Source organism: Podarcis liolepis, assembly GCF_965112155.1.
Source record: "Podarcis liolepis genome assembly, chromosome: Z".
NCBI lineage: Eukaryota > Metazoa > Chordata > Lepidosauria > Squamata > Lacertidae > Podarcis > Podarcis liolepis.
In genome coordinates, this window is record NC_139570.1 from 4973576 (window position 1) to 4984847 (window position 11272).

Sequence of the window (11272 nt, forward strand, 5' to 3'; positions counted from 1 at the left end):
TTCAATTATGTATTTTCATCATATCCTTATCTATCTTAATTAAAATATTTTTAAAAGACTTCCACCGTTTGCCTCACCCGTTTTTGGTAGTCCATTTGCGTGTGGAGGTCCCCAAGCCACCCCTCAAAATAATTCACAAATCACACATAATTTTTGTTTAAGGTTTTTGGCATAATCTTGGCCACAACTTTATTAAAATACATAATCTGTGAGTGGTTGCTTGGTTATGACTATCTGTCCCCCCACCTGGGACAGAACTGACTTTCTGAACTCCCTCGGAAGCCAGTGAAGGGAAAACAATGTTGGGGATCATTTGAGCTGAGTGACAGTCCCTCACCACTCACCCAACCAGCTCCCCAAGGCTTGCCGGCCCTGGTCCCATTTCAGGGATTGGATGAAATCGTGGCAAGCCCCAGGATTCCTTTAACGAAATTCCCTTCCACACCACTATTGGAGGGGCAGACACAGCCTATCCTGACCCCTCCTCCACCAATTTTTATAATCAATGCCTAACCGCCACACGAGCTCTTACGCTCGCCACCAAACCACTCACAACCCCAACCAAGTACCCAATTTTGCAGCCACCGCATCCAACCAAACATCATTCCCCAAATCGGAGAGGTGGACTCCATCTGCCCGGTAAAGGGCCTCAGCCCTTAATGTCTGGGTGTGAAATCACCAAACCAGCCAGCTCCAATACCTTCTTGCTAACAGCAGAGTTTATGCGCTTCCTGGCCCTCTCAGCGGCCTCCGGGAGGGAAATGCCATGCCAGGTTCGCCTCTGCAGCAGGTGAGACCAAATTATTCTCACTGAAGGTAGTAAGGCTGCCAGTTCTTCCAAATCCCTTTGGATTGTGGTGCGCAACGCAAGGCAATCAGTAGTTGCCACATCATTCCCCCCCCCGCTGCACCACTATAGCCACAAGCTCAGGGGGCAGCGGGAAGGTGGCACACAGCCTTTGCGCTGCTCCCCGACCTGGTCTTTGAGGCTGGCGGTGGGGGAAAGCAGCGCTTCCACCCCCTCCCCCGCCAGCCCCAAAGAGCATGCCGAAAGGAACCCAAAGCCTCCAGAGCCCAGCGGGAACTCCCGCTGCGCTCCGGAGGCTTCAGGTTGCCTTCACTGAAGCCTGGAGAGCGAGAGGGGTCAGTGCGCAGCAACCCCTCTCGCTCTCCAGGCTTCCAAGGTAGCCGCCTGAAGCCTCCAGAGCGCAGTGGGAACTCCCGCTGCACTCCGGCAGCTTCGGGTGAACACACCTTGAAAGCACAGAACGCACCTTGTTTTAGAGGGGGAGAACAAGAAAAAAAAATTCTCCCCCTCTCTGCGCAGCGCCCCTTCAGCGAAGCGGCAGGAGAAATGGAGCCCCTTCCATTTCTCTTGTCGCTTCACTGAAGGGGCGCTGAGCAGAGGGGGGAGAATTTTTTTTCTTGTTCTCCCCCTCTAAAACAAGGTGCGTTCTATGGTCAGGTGCGTCCTATAGAGCTAAAAATACAGTATTTCACTGAAGAGTTGGAAGGTACTCCAAGGGCCTTCTAGTCCAACCCTAGGGAATGCAGGAATCACAGCTAGATTTCCCTAGATTTAGTGAATTCTTACACCACCCTTTATGACACATACTTCCAGGGCATCCCACACAGAAAAGAAGCAAAAACAGTAAATACTTATTAAAATAATGCCAACACTACAGTAGATTTAAAAACAGCACCATAGCAAAATAAAAAGAACGAGTTGAATAGAATCAAGCATTCCCCCTTTCCCTATATTCCTTCTTTACCCACTAATAAATTGTTCCCGGGTTCATGATGTAGAAATTGTCATTAAGAGAACAGTTCCAGGTGGACACATGGTTGTCATTTCCCTGCTGGCTCAGTTGGTTCCCAGAAATGCTTTTTCCACTTCGGACTTTCTCCATCTACCTCTCTGTCTTCCTGTCTCACAATGGTCCGGCTGGTTTCCATCCACATGGATTAGGAGCTGTCCCCCCCCCCCCCCGCCGCCTTTCTTTCCATTTGTTTTTAAATAAAAGACTTCTGAGTGCTTGGGGGAAGATGGCAAGGGAAGGGCTGCATTTTGCAACTGGTGAGGAAGCTTGGCTCCTCTTTGGGAAAGCTTCATCCACACAGGGCTTAGTTTGAGGGTCATTTTTTGTGTAGTTTGCAGTCCATTCACAGTCCCCCCCCCCCCAGCCTAACCTCTCTCCTTCACAAGGTTCTTGTGAGGATAAAATGGGGAGAACTATTTTTGCAACCTGTAGAGAAAAGGTGAGATATAAATTGAACAATAAATACAAATGCACCCCACATGAGAACTGCTTTATATCCTCCTTGAGGGTTTCTCTCTGTCTGGAATGTGTCCTTGAACTCTGAAGATCCCTCTTGCTTGCCAGTATTTGAAATACTGAATTTCAAATTGTTGTAGCCTGCCCTGGGAGCAGCTTTTGAAGGACAGGTAATAAATCTACAACAACGATGATGTTTACATTCACTGCCCCACCCACTTTTGCTTCTGGCCCCACCCACTGGTGGTATGTGGCTCCCAAAAGGTTTCCCAGAAGGGAATGTGACCTCTATTCTGAAGAAGTTTTCCCACTCCTGATGCAGAGCATAGTTTAACGATGGAACTTGCTTCCAAAAGATGTAGCGAAGGCTTCGTACTTGGATGGCTATTGTCATGGACTGGTTGGATGCAGAGGAGTGGTGGGCGAACTGGTGGTGGGATGACAATGAGTGGTCAGAGGGAGAACAGGGAGAAGACTGAAGAGGCAGGAGGGCTTAGTGAGCTGGGAGAGTCTGTGGCAGCGAGAAGTGTAGTTAAACAATGGCACTCGCTCCCGCAGGTCACCAATTTACATGGCTTTAATAGAGGATTATCCTTCATAAAGGAGATGGCTATCAATGGCGACTAGCCATGATGGCTGTGCTCTACCTCAACAGTTGAAGGCAGTAATGCTTCTGAGTACCAGTTTCTGGAAACTACAGGAGGGGAGAGTGTTGCTGCTTATGGGTTTTCCACAAGCATCTGGTGGGAACAGGATGCTGGATGAGATGGGCCATTGTCACTTCTTAATAATTAAAATCAACAGTTTTAAGTATTGTAGGACTGGTATAATCTTTAAATCTTCCTTCCTTCCTTCCTTCCTTCCTTCCTTCCTTCCTTCCTTTATCTATCTATCTATCAGCTGATAGATCTCTTTTCAACTGCAGAAGTCTTTCCCTCTTCCCTCGCCCCCTCAATGTCCTGTTCTTCCTGGGCATATTCTTAAAAACAAAAATACATAACAGGCAGGTTTTATTTATTTTTTTAAGCTGTGGTTTCCAATCATAAATTGGATTTTCCTCTGATAGGCCCCCTGTGATAATCTTGGGGAGCTAATGAGCAGCCATAAAACTCCTTCCAGAAATATAGGCTCCATGTGTAATATGGTCACCTTGCAGAAAACAACACTGGCTTACATCTTGGATTTTTATTTATTATTATTTTTGCCTCTGTCCGCAGCTTGCACAGTAATGATCATATCGCTTGCAGACTTCTAAAAACAGGACATCAACAGCTAACCACAATGCTTTAGAAAGCATTAGATGGTATACAAGAACTGAGGTGTACACGATCCTGGTGCTATTTTTAAGCCAGGGAATGGATTTTGCATGCCATGGAGCAGATTTAATAAACTGTGCTGTGCCAATTTATAAGGAGAGTCAGCTGAAGCCAGGAAACCAGGTTATCCCACAAGAGCTGAAAGGGATAGCAAAGCACTCAGGTGAATGCATAGTTTAGAAAAACAGGGATCAAAATACCCAATGAATAGACCCAAAATGTCCCTTCACAACTGAAAGCCTGAAGCCAAAGAACTGGCTACTCACTGAGCAATTCAAACTAAAGAAAGCCAACTTCAGGTACCCCTGTTCCAAACTCAGTTCAAGAGGAATTGGGAAGGATTTGATTTGCATCACCTTTTTTTTGGTTAAGTTCCTCTGGGTTGGTAGGTCATGTGACCAAGCGGAAAGATGTGTGGAACAGGCGTCAGTTTCTGTCCTGCTCCTCCTATGCTACCCTACAAATCCAGAATACCCTTTTGGGGAGACTTATGCCAATATAGGTTCTGCCATTTTAAGTTCTGCTGGCTGAGCCCTGTCTGGGTGAGGGACATATGTCAGCATATCTTAGACTCAGCTACGGTGAGGGACTTAATGCCAACTTAGGCACATCTTAGCTGGGCAAGCCAAAGACCATCAAATCCAAACTGCCCCATTCTGGCAAATCCTTGGTTTGGATTGCACTGTTAGTCTCTTTGCATCTATAAGGGCCAGTGATTATTATTTTTTAATGGGGGGAGAATCTAGCCCATCAAATTGACCAGAACTGTGTGGTGTGGCCAGAATATGGGGATACTAAGTTAACAAGGCAATATGGGAACTCTCTTCTGTGTCCCAGAAACTTTTCTCAGTCTCCCACCTGCCCAGAAAAGGGTTTAATTGCTGTCAAACTGACAGCTTTCAATTCCCCCACAGAAGCTGGACTGTGAACTGCTCTGTTCCCTGAGCAATGAAATGTTCTGTGGCATCACACCAGTTCTCTGTCAGTCAGTATCAAAGGCTTTACCATCACAAATGCAGTGCAGGCAATGAAAGACATATATAAGCATTGAAAATACCTTCAGAGAGGAACCAAAAGTTCAGCAATAGCCTTGGAGTAACACAGGGGCTGATGGAGATCCAGTCAACAGGCTCACCCATAATTCTGCTTGTCCTTTGCACGGGTCCAAGAGGTTTTCCACTTGTCCTGTGGTTTCTAGGCATGAGTCTGAGCAGTTTTGCTACTTTCTCTGGGAAATTGCACTGTTTACCACTGAATCAGAGCAAACGTCCACTTGCAGAAAAAAACAATTGTTTGTTCCAGTTCAGCAGTAAACAGCAGGTTGGGCAAGCAGGAATGTGGACAAGCCCAAAACCTTTTTCAAAGGATACTTCATTATGTCTAAGAGTGTGGTTTGAAGGCATATGGGGCTACTACCTTGCTTGAAAGCAGGTCTGGGTCTGGTCAGTGCCTGGATAGGTAACTATATGGGAACCAAAGTGGAAGACAAGCAGGATATAAACGTAATAAAATAAAGACAATATAGCCCGTAGTCAAGTGTTGTTGTTATTTATTAATTTATATACCTTTTATATGCAAAAACAGTTTCTAAGCCGTCATCATCTAAGTGTGCACTTCACTGGCAGGGGTGAAGTGAACTAGTGGGTTTAGAGGCCTCTATTATATATTTTTTGGCAGAGTACCTTAGAAAGTGCTCTTGCAAAATCAGTGAAATGTTCCCCGGGATTTCACTCTCAAGGTTATTTTCATCAACCTTGCTTGCTTTTCCATCAGCCCATCAGTGAGTCTTTTGCTTTTTGAGTGTTGTTCTTTCCAGGCCAATCAAGGATCTGCAGAAAGGTTTTTCTTCCCCGTAATCAATCCATCAGTCATGTCTGGCTTGTCACGTCTAAAAAACGATAGAAACTTCAACAAGTGCTTAATATTCCCCATTGGGAAGCCTTAGCACCCTGAAGTTGGTATGATTAACATTACTCCACCATCAACAGGAAGAGTATTAAAGCTTTGCTTTATAAACTAGGAAAAATCCAACAATAAATGGTGGGGGGGGGGAGAAGGAAAAGGAGAGACAGAGATAATGTATATGTAAAATATTCACTGCATTATTGCTTTATATATGCATCATGCAGTATATGAGGAATCTTAAAAGTGAGAATGCAGTTGATAAATCTAGCATGGTTATTTGACATTTAATTTATTTACTTAAATAATTCCTAACTTGCCTTTCAAATAAATTTTCCAAAGCATGTGACATTAACCCCCCCCCCAAAAAACCCCCAAAGCAAATGCAATATAAAATTGCATTGAGAAATTAAAAGCATAGGGCTTATAAAAAAGCTGATAAAAACAGCAGATTAAAAAGAGCCAGCCCAGTCCAAAAATACCGTCTGGAATAAAAACATCTTTAAAATGCCATATATGAATGGGAAGAGAGAAGGAGGAGAGAGAATTCTATAAACTTAGGGGCAGCACTGAAAAGACCCTGAACTTAGTAACCAGCAATTGGCTTTCAGCTAACGTTGAGCCTCTGGTGCCTATCTAAGGCTCAGACAGATTCATATGTGTGACAACAGTCCCTAAAATAATAAATAAAAGTTTTCCCCACAGAGCAACAACTCCCAGAAACCTCAACAAATTACAGTTCCTAGGATTCTTGTGTGTGTGATGTGTTTTAAATGTGCTTCACATGCACGGTGTGATTGCAGCCGGTGCTCCTGGTCACTTCAATGCACACTTTGTGTTCGTTACCCCTCCAAATGTGTGGCTGGTGGCTGAGGGACTTCAGCAAAGGAATCTTCCAGTTCATTGAAGCTAATCAACAACTGATGTGCTTCTTCCCCTCACCCAAAGTCCTTGCTGCCATCTGTTTCATCCATATTCATAAATCTGATAGCTTCACACTCTCCAAAATTGAATTGCCGAGTCTCGCAACCTTAGCTAGATAGGGCGTGTTGTACTGTTTGATTTTAACAAGGCTGATAAGACACATCGTGCATTCTGCTAGCACTCAGTCTCCTTTTGATTTCAAATAATTTAAATGCTTGCCTTTTGACAACCTATCTCATCCTGGGGTGATAATTAAAATGCAGTTTTCTTATTGTGTTTCATGGAGCCCTGAGAGGGCAAAATGCAATCAAGCTTTCACACCATAGAAATCCAGGAAAAGCATTGGTGATCTCGTTTTCTGATATCTTTTGGCAATGGAATTGATTTTTAAAAAACAAGCATTGTGCACAATGGACTCAAACAAAACTGGGACAGGAATAACATCATTGGGTTCTTTAAAACTACCCCCAACCCCCCTGCCACTTTTACAGTTTGTGATTATAAGATGTTGTTGTTTAGTCATTTAGTTGTGTCCAACTCTTCGTGACCCCATGGACCAGAGCACGCCAGGCACTCCTGTCTTCCACTGCCTCCCGCAGTTTGGTCAAACTCATGCTGGTAGCTTTGAGAACACTGTCCAACCATCTCGTCCTCTGTCATCCCCTTCTGCCCTCAATCTTTCCCAGCATCAGGGTCTTTTCCAGGGAGTCTTCTCTTCTCATGAGGTGGCCAAAGTATTGGAGCCTCAGCTTCAGGATCTGTCCTTTCAGTGAGCACCCAGGGCTGATCTCCCCAAGAATGGACAGGTTTGATCTTCTTGCAGTCCATGGGACTCTCAAGATTCTCCTCCAGCACCATAATTCAAAAGCATCAATTCTTTGGTGATCAGCCTTCTTATGGTCCAGCTCTCACTTCCATACATCACTACTGGGAAAACCATAGCTATATGGATCTTTGTTGGCAAGGTGATGTCTCTGCTTTTTAAGATGCTGTCTAGGTTTGTCATTGCTTTTCTCCCAAGAAGCAGGCAATACTCAGCTGAAATTGCCAAAACTGGCTTTTGAGTTGAATGTCCCCTTTAAGATTTCCCCAGTAAATACAAATTCTACCCCCAAACATGTGGCTATCATATTGGAATCTGCCATGGTTTGACAAAGCTTGCCATGCCCTGGGTCACTCCCATAAGTATTCTCTCTGAATATTATATTGTTCAGCTACTGAATGTTGGTAGTGCAATAGCAAGATGATTTTGTGTGCAGCCTAAGGGTTAATTCAGTTTGTGTTAAAGTTAACTACTCAAGAGGGGGGCAGGGGCAGGTAGAGGAATTGCTTGGCAACCAGGCTGTGTGGCTTGATGTTTGCTGGGGTAGCAATGTGCTCTGATTTGCTGCTGATGGAGCTTTTCTTCTGTATGTTTGGTTTAATATCTCCCTACTATGTACAAGGCCTGAAGTATAAAACCTCTCTATTCCTTTTTTTATATATAGAATTTTATTTTTTATTTTGACAAAGTAATAATAATAAATAAATAAGAATAAAAATGTGACCCCACCCCCAAGACCATTCCATTGCAACCATCCAACCACCCAAAATTTCAACACCTCTTGCGATGGTTTGACCCCTTTCCATTTTAACAGTACAAATTCTACAAACACCTTCCATATCTTCTCAAAATCATTTCTCCTGCATATACCCCATCTTACCTTAATAGCATATGTTAATTTATCATTAATATCCCACACCTCTTTATTCCAATCTCTCTATTCCTTTCTCCTCAAATAATAGAATGTTTCATTCCATCTCTGCAGTATTGTCAGCATTCCTTTTCTTTCTGGACTGTCTGCATTTTTTAAGTGCTAACACTGAAGATAGGTGGTTTGTGATCAGGGTGTTTTCACTGGCTAAGGTTGTTGGGAGTTTGAGTCATACAACATCTGGAAGGCTACAGGTTACCTTGTTTTTTTAACTTTCCCCTTGTACCAAAGGCTGACTGGGGCTGATGGTAGGTGTGGTCCGAAACATCTGGAGGGCACCACGTTGGCAGAGACCAGAACATAAGAATGTAAATGAATGCTGCTCTAAATCCTTTCCTTGCTCTACACCAAAGGCTTGACTATGATGGTATGGCAGATACAAGTGTCGGAATGTCTTCTGTGCCTCACTTGCACAAGTCAGGTTGAATTTCAGTCCACCAGGAATAGACAGGGAAGGACGAAGTGGTGTGACTGAGCAACAGTGCTGCAGCATGATGGGTGGTTAGCAAGCGAAGAGATAAGAAAGTTGCCACCGATTTTAGCCTCTCTTTTTTTACCTGTCTAAGGAAATTAGTCTACTGGTACTTGTGCTTTTCTGATGCTGTGCCTTTCTTTTCAATGCTCTTTGAAAGCTCCTGTTGAAATTAATCTGTTTCTCATAAGAATGTTGCCAGGTTAGGTCAACCCAATTGTCTATCAAACAATGCGTTCTTCCTGGCAACAGTGGAGAGTGTGGGGGAGGGTTGAATTCAATTCAGTTTGCATTGAAAGGCAAACTTACCTAATTTGCCTTTTCTAAAACAATTAACAAATGAAAATGCAGCTACCAGTTGCTGGGAACTGTTCTGCAGGCATCTAGATGGCCACTGTGAGAAGAGGACCCTGGAGCAGATGTGCCATCAGCCTGGTCCAGCAGGGCTCCTCTTAGTTTCTTTACAATTTTCATTTCTCTGAATTTTGCAGTGCAGATTTCCAATCAAGTACTATGTGCATCTAGGTAAAGGTAAAGGGACCCCTGACTATTAGGTCCAGTCGTGACCGACTCTGGGGTTGCGGTGCTCATCTCACTTTACTGGCTGAGGGAGCCGGTGTACAGCTTCCGGGTCATGTGGCCAGCATGACTAAGCCGCTTCTGGCGAACCAGAGCAGCGCATGGAAACACCGTTTACCTTCCCGTCGGAGTGGTACCTATTTATCTACTTGCACTTTGACGTACATTCGAACTGCTAGGTGGGCAGGAGCAGGGACCGGGCAACAGGAGCTCACCACATCATGGGGATTTGAACTGCCGACCTGATCAGCAAGTCCTAGGCTCTGTGGTTTAACCCACAGCGCCACCCGCGTCCATCTACTGGGGTACAAAAATGTATCTACTGGGGGTAGTGGGTGCATGGTGTTTCCCCCCTCCAAATATTTTTATTTTCCGAAACAATAAAACTATTAACATCAATAGCTGGGCACAAGTCTAATGATGTAAGCCACATCCAGGAGAGCAAACATGGAATTCCTAGCAGTACCACAACTTTCCTCCCACCTCAGCAGCACTGAGCTCCAGGATTCAACTGCAGTACCAGCCTGCCTGAAGTTCCCATCAACTGAAACTGAAGGGCCAATCCCTGTCTGCCAGACTCCCATAAAGCTTGCATGCACCTCAGACATAGTAACTCATTTCTTGCCTGAAGGAGCTGCCTAGCCTCCGATTCCCCTGCCTTGACCTGGGCCTCCAAATCCTCAGCTGCTGCTTTGTAAAATGATTCCACCCTCCCTGTTCTATACCACTGCCCACTTGGGATGTCAGCTAGCTCTTCCAGAACCAAGCTTCTTGGAGCCCAACCTGACATAAGCAGCGAGGAAATGTTGATGGCAACTGAGCACTGGCCATAAGGGCTTATAACCCTTGCTAAATGTGTGAGCCTTTAATGTGGCTGCCAGATTTCATGGTTGCTTTTATAATAGGGTGTGGCTCCCCCATGGGTGTGGGTCACAGGCCTGAGGATTGTTGAAGAGCATGTGGCAGAACACCTGCCTTGCATGCAGAAAGTCCCTGGTTCAACCCACAGCATCTCCAGATGGATCTGGAAGAGACTTTGCCTGAACCCTAGAGGGCCACTGTCAGTGAATGTAGACAAGAGAGAAAGAGCCAGATGAATCAATGGCCTGAGTTAGCATACAGCAGCTTCACTGCTGGAGGAAGAGGAGTGTGGGGGGAGCACATCGCCCCCGGCAGCACGATCCCAGCAGGGTGCCATCGCAGCTGCCCCACCGTGCCCTCGCTGGGTGCCCTGCCCCCAGGATGCGTGCCAGCCTGCGCTCTGCCACTGAGCAGCTTCCTGTGTTCTGGGGTCATGCAAGGAATGTTGGAAGATGCAGGAAAGCCAAAAAAGAAGCACTTATTCACATAGTAAAAAATAAAGGACTCACTATCATGAAGCACAGTGGTGGTCTCCAGTTTGGATGGCTTTAAAAGGGGTTTAGTTGAATTCACAGAGAGGGAAAGGGTATCCGTAACTAGCTGTGAAAGCTGCTGACCCTACCAGGACTGAAGACACTCTACCTCTGAATGCCAGTTGTTGGGGGCACAAGTGGGGAGAGTGTTGTTGCTCTCGGGTTATCTCTGTAGGCTTCCCATTAGGCCATCTCATTGACCATGATGAGAACAGGATGCTGGACCAGATGGGCTTTTGGTGTGATTCAGCAGGATTCCACTTTTGTGTGTTTGTAATGTACCATCATAGCACATGGTGCTTAAGCTCTGGGATACTTTATATGGTAGAGCACAAGGGACTTAATTTCAGGGTTGTAGGTTCAAGCTCCACATTGGGCAAAAGATTCCTGTATTGCAGGGGGTTGGACTAGATGATACTAGTGATCCCTTCCAGCTCTTCAATTCTATGATTCTATGATTTATAGAGGAAACCATAAACAAAAATCAGCTGCATTCTTTGCCCCAAGCAGCTTATAGGGGTAAATTTGCCATTGCCCCATTATAATTGCAGCAGCAGGGATCGTTCAGTTTGTAACTTAAGGGGTTAATTCTGTTCTTAAAAGGAGGGCTGGAGGTGTTGCATAGTAACCAAACAGAGTGGCATGATCTTTACCA